This window comes from Carlito syrichta, unplaced genomic scaffold (genome assembly GCF_000164805.1).
Source record: "Carlito syrichta isolate Samal-C Ts95f unplaced genomic scaffold, Tarsius_syrichta-2.0.1 Scaffold308261, whole genome shotgun sequence".
NCBI lineage: Eukaryota > Metazoa > Chordata > Mammalia > Primates > Tarsiidae > Carlito > Carlito syrichta.
This window is the reverse complement of record NW_007252357.1, coordinates 508,843-515,509: the sequence shown is the minus strand read 5'-3', so window position 1 is coordinate 515,509 and position 6,667 is coordinate 508,843.

Genomic DNA, 6,667 nt, shown 5'->3' with positions numbered 1-6,667 from the left:
GAGGCGGAAGGATCGCCAGAGCCCAGCAGGCGAGGCTGCGGTGGCCGGAAGCGGCCACTGCACTCCAGCCTGGGCGACAGAGTGAGACTCCAACTCAAAAAAAAAAAAAAGAAAGGACTAGGTATCTTATTCTGCTGGGTTTCTTTCTGCCTTAGTTTAAGGTATGTCTAAGGGTAAGGTAGCCTCAAAGACACTCTCAGGTCTGCGTAGGTCACTAAAGCCTCATGAAGAGACTAGATGGAGTTAATAATTATTAATAGTTAGGTTTTGTTTTTCCTGATTAAGCTTTTCATTTCTGGCTTCCTGTTTTAATACTTAAATTAAGGAAAATCTCAATTATACAAAAAATAATTAGTAATGATTCATCAGCGACTCATCACTTTAAACAAATCTTAATAATTTCTTATGTTTCCCACATACCTTTTTTAGTAAATAAAATGCCAAACAAAAGTCACCAATGCACTCTTCCTAATTACATTCCATCCCTTCCCATAGATAAACACTATGCTAAAATTGCTGTTTTTATTTTTATATATGGCTTTGTACTTTTACTATATATTTACATGTGTCCGTGATGGTGCATGTGGCTCAGAATTGCTTTCATTCATTTAATAATGGACCACAATTTTTTTATTCATTCTCCAATGGTGAATATTTAAGATGTTTCCAATTTCTCCTGATTACAATGTGGCAATGACCATTCTTATTTATATCTCCTTGTGCACATGTGCTGTAGTTTCTCCAAGACATTTATCTGCGTTTAGACACATTCATATTTATGAGTATCTTCTTGTTTTCATAGGATTTTTCTAGAAATATAGCCCAAATAGAGTTGCAGTGCACAGAGTTTATTTGGGAGATGATGTCAGAAAACACCAAAAATGGAATGGGTGAGGAGACAGGGTAGTGAAGGCGACAAATGAAGCGTACATCATCAAACAAGTTATTGGGTAAAGAGTTTAATCCCACTGAAGAACACTCAGGGCCAGTGTAAAACACAAACCTCAAAGTTTGTGTTTCCAAAGGGAAAAGGGAGTTGCGATATTTATGCACCAGCTCTATCAGTCATTGGGTGAGGACTGTTCCTGGGGATGTTAATTCCCTGGAACTACCAGGGCCAAGCAGATTTCATGAGCCAAAGAAAGCCCTCGGGTAAAGGCAGGCAAGTGCTGGCAGCTGAAAGTCAGGCAGGTGTGTGCTGAAATATAAGGTAGGGGGTATGAGCACAGGACAAATAGCATCTGCTAGAGGGCTAAATTGTTCTCTAAGGTGATTACCAATTTGTAAGCCCATAAATGGTATGTGGGAAGCTAGTTACTTCCAATTGAATACATCCTTATCTGTTTTACCATTACTTGCCTTAAATCCTGTAATTGATATATATTACTATAGCTCTGCCAGTTTTCTTATCCATATTTTCTCAGTATATCTTATTCTATCCTTTTATTTTCAACCTTTCTGTGTGATTTTATTTTAGATGTGTCTCATATTAGAAGCATATTTGTATCCAAACTTATAAAGCCTGCTTTAATAGTTTACTTTAGTCCATTTACATTTAATATTACTACTGAGACATTTGAACTCATTTCTAGCATCTTTATTTGTCATTTTGTCCACTAGTCATTGTCTTTTCTTCTTTGTTTTCTTCTTTTTGTTTCTTCTTACTCTTCAGTGTGTCTGTGAAATTTATTTACATTGCTGCATGTTGTCATTGCTCACTTTTTTCATTTTTGGGTAATATTTTATATGAACATACCACCATTTATCTATTCTACTACTGACGGATATTTGGGTTGTTTCTACTTTTTAGCATATTATGTTTAGCTGCAAAACACTTTCCTGTACATGTCCTGTGCATATACTAATTTATCTTGCATATATATCTAAATATATCTGGATTAGGCATATATTTTTAGGTTAGGTATATATTTATATTCAGCATATATTGCCAAAGACTTTTCAAGGTTGAATGGATCAATTTACAAACTCACCAGCAATGTGATCTAAGTATTTTCTCCACATCCACCATAATACATGCCAACGTCAGACTATTTAATTTTAGGAACTTTGTGTGCTATAGTATCTCCTTACAGTTCTACTTTTCATTAATCTGATGAGTAAAAATATTGCAAACTTTTTAATATGCTTATTGGCAATTCAAATATAATCTTTTGTAAAATGCCTATGTCTTTTGCCCATTTTATCCTTAGGTGGCTTAACTGTTTCTTGCTTGTGTATTGGAGTTCTTAATTCTGGTATATAAATATTTTATCTCTCTCTAAACAAATTGCAAATATCTTTTCACATTTCCAAATATTGGTTCTCCACCATTCTTTCACTTTCTTTTCCTGGAACTCCTATTAAATGAAATTGCTAATTATCTATTTATATTAAATGTCTTTGAACTGCTTTTCTGTGTGTTTTTAATCTTTAATGTATTGCAATCTTAATATAGTTTTCAAATACATGAATTCTCTTTTTTGCATTCTGACTAGGATTCCTACCTATTTAATTTTTGAATAATTTCAATTGATATGTATTTTTAATTACTTAACTTTCAGTTTTTGTGTACAAAACAACACCATTTAATATACTCATGTTTAACATATTATTTCCCATTTTAATGGAGGTGTTTTTATTCTTCTGTTTGAGCACCATAATAACATTTATTTAAGAATTTTATTGAAAGTATTTTATGAAATTTATTCATTGGGAGTTTTGAACTACCTTAAAATTTGATTTTTTAAATTGTGTTTTGTAATTTCAGTTCTTGTTTTCTTGAAATCTCTTCCTCTTGCTTTTCTAGAATTACTCCTCTCTGGTTTCAATATCGCTAACTGCCACTCTTGTAGTTTTCTCTCTCAAGAATCCTCAGGCTTTCAGTCTATATAGGTCTTAAATAAAAAGTCAGCTCTGTGCTCCTATCTTATGGTGTTTTGTGAGGCACTATAGATTCAGTACAAAATGAGCAAGTGGTATGATTCAGTTTTGTCCCTAAGGCCGTCTGTTATTCATATCCTTTCTAGATCTGTTGTTTCTTATAAGCTAAAGACTCAGTCAATAGGATAATGTTTGGGGTTTTTTTTTAATGTAGGCAGTTTTTGCTATGGGTGGCCCTTTCATTTCCTTGCCAAATACTGAGCCTGGCCCTAGTTCCTCTCTCCAGCATAGCACAACTTTTTCTACCTTGCTTCATATATCAAATTTTTGACTACCAGACCCATAACCTAACAGGAACATGGCTTCAGCCTCATTTTTCTGTCTGTCTTTCTGTTCCATTGCAGGTTCACTGAGTGTTTGGTCTTGTTTTAGAGGATGTCTATATCTCATTGTTTAATTACACTTCTTGACCATGGCTGTTTTCAAAGGAGTCATCAAAGTGTGAGTGAACAATCTTACTATCTTGAGCACAAGTCTTTAAAAGGCTACCAAATTATCATAAGACTAGATCTCAGGTAAGCTCTCAAGGATTACACATACACACACACACACACACACACGCACACACTCACAAAAAGTAATTTTAAATCCTTAAATAAGAGTTCAGTGTTTCTACTCAAACTCTCAAATTAGAAATGTATTCTATTCAACCTTCTACAAAGTTCATATCTGTGAGCCCACAAAGGGCTACTGCAAGAAAGAAATGTGTGATGTTCTTGCAGTTTATTTTCCTGGAATCAGAGTTTGTCCTGCAGATATATATTACCCAAGAACCGTCTACAGGCATTCTTGGTGGTAGAAATAGTAAGTTCAAAATTCACAATCATAGGCACAGATTCTGTGATTCTAATAGATTTTTAACTTTCTGCAATTTAACTTATAACTCTAAACTTCATTTCTTTCTGCTGCAATAATAATATCATTGATAATAATAATAAACCATTCACTTTCAAGTAAACAGAATCAATTACAGATTTTAATTAGTCTTTAAGAGCACACAATTAGTTGAAGATACCTCTTCTCCTCTTTACTTTCTTCACAGGTTTGAACTATGTCCTGAAAGTTGGGAAGAGATTTAGATACCATCCTCTAATGAGGATGGAGGTGTGGGGAGTACAAGCGGTCCTTGGCCATCATTATCTATCCTCCATGACATCTAATTACATGGAATTCTTTCCACCCTTCCACGTGTGTGTTCTCAGGCCCCCAAGAATACTCTAACATCTTCTCTGTTCCTGAATGCCAAGGTCGCTTGACATTCTTGAATGTCGAGAATGTACAGGCCCATTCATGAATTGTCCAAGTTCTCCCTATGGGCTTGAGAATTTTGTTTACATAGCCTTCTTCACACTACACTGTAGTAGATAATCTTTTACGGCTATTTAATTCTACCTAATTGCTCATTGCCTAGATATCTCTCAGTCTTTTTTGCTGTTTCTCCCTGGCAACATACTGGACTCAGACTTCTTTATAGATGATGTAGCCACACCAGGCCACACACTGAAGTGAAGCACAGGCGTTTCCTTCTCTGAGACCCTCTTCACGCTGACCTGAGTTTATACTTTCTAAATTGAATCCCAGAAATTCAATGCTGATAGGGGATACATTGCAGGAACCCACATGGCCAACAGCTCTCTTAGTGTTCTGCTCTCCCTGCTTCAGGTGAAACAAAAACTCTCCGGTCCATCCTAGGAAGAGTTTATATGCCTTCTCCTTGAGGAGTTGGGGCAGGAGATAAACTAGGAATTGATAACATTTATTATGCCAAAACACTTGACTCTTAATATTGAAAAATATTTTTCACTGAGCTATTGTGTCTACCACAAAATCTACACTAGAGTGTTTGAAGAAACCCAGAGGCAATAATGTTTTGACTTTCTCTCCACATTGCCCTAACCAGAGAACACTAATAGAATGACAATACCACTGCCTAAATGGTGAAGAAAAATAAATTTAAGGGGCAGCCTATAGTGAAAAATCTCAGAATCCTCTCTGAAGTGTGTCATAGGAGTGTATAGCATCCTTTTTTATAGTGTGGCAGCAGCAAATATGGCTCAGGTTTTGATCTTGCTCTTTCATGTTTCCCATTAAAAGGCCACATTTTTAAAATTTCCTAACTCCCAGATTGTTAGGTGAGGAATCACTACCTCAGTAGAGTTTTTAGAATGTCAATAATTGGGTACCGAGGGACCACAGTGCCTCTGGGATGGAACTGGAGGTGAAATTGCCCCGGGTCTACCTGGGTGAGCATCTTTTCCTATTACTTCATTCCCTGCCATCCTGTCCTTGAGAGTCCCTGTAAAATATTTTAAACACCCATTTTTAAAAAAAATGAATTAAGAAGACTTTTGTACTGTTTCCTTTCTAAAAGCAAAATCAGCCTCATTGTGTGGTGCTGAGGTTGTCAAGTTTCTACTTAAAGGATACTGCAGAAAGATTGAGTCCCTCTTTCGCTGTCTCCTTCCCCCCCCCCCCCCCCCCATTCAAGTGTCAGGAAAATTCTCTGTACCTCTCTCCAGAGGCACCTCAACAGCTGTGAACTCATGACCTAATTGTTCTAATGGCATTCCCAAGCTCCCCTGCTCAAGGCCAGAGAAATTGCAGGCCTTTGGACCTCTAGCCAGTAATTCATGGTACTTAGTCAAACTCCTTCCCCTCCCTACAGAGCCCCTTCTACTCCCTCCCACCCTCTCCTCCTGTCCTCTGCTCGCTCTCTCGCTCTCTCGCTCTCAGTCTCTCTCTCTCTCTCTCTCTCTCTGTGTTCTGTCCTCACACCAGTATGAAGCAGCTTGATCACCTGCCAACCGGTATTGATTTTTGCTTCCCAATCTCCAGGCTGGATGGAAGGAAAAGATTAAAAACAGTTTGTCAGTTTGAAGTTGAATAAGAATTCGGCACAAGGGACGTCTTAGAAATGTGAGGAAGTGGCAGGGGAAGTTGGGAGTGTGCACAGTCAAGGCCAAAGCAAATCTTAAGGGAGTTTAACCCTTTATTGCAACCGGCCCCAGAATTTTTTGAAGAGAATTGTGCTCTAATTGTGCACACTCCTCTTTTCCTATGTCTCATGCACTCAGGTCCTCTCATGATTTTCTTTTTGTCCACAGCATCAACACAGAACTGTCTTAGGCCCGAGCATGCCATTCCTTTTGGCTCGCTGACACCCGTGTCAAGGATCCCCCAGATCCTTGCTGGATTTCTGTGGCTCTTCAGTGTAGGGGTCCCTGACCCTGAGCATCTGAGCTCTGCCGACAGCCCCTGTTAGTATTCATGGAGCAGGTCCGCTGCTGTCCTTGTCAAGACAGAGTGAGGAGACCAGGGAAATTTGCCCTTCAAAAAAATGAGTACTGTTGACTCCTGAAGGATCCTTTTGGTTTCTTTGTCAGCTATAGAGATGACAAATGATTTACAAGCATCTGTAGAGAACCTGAAGGGCTAGAGCACAAAGAATCAGTACGTGGAGGAGTCAAATCTAGGGCACTAAAATTTTACTCACTCAAGGGCCAAGTCAGTCTTCCAAGAGCTCAGAGGTTGATCTGAAGCAGGAGGGTTATCTTTTCCTTCCTTGTAAGCAGAATGTTTAGAACCAGGTCAGATGAACTCGTGGCCACAGAGGAAGGAAATAGAAAATTTCTGCACAATAATGAGGACCTTGCCAGTTATACAAAAAATAATTCACTGACAAATCCAATTCCATCTTTTTTCTCCATTTATTTCTACCCATTTTGAT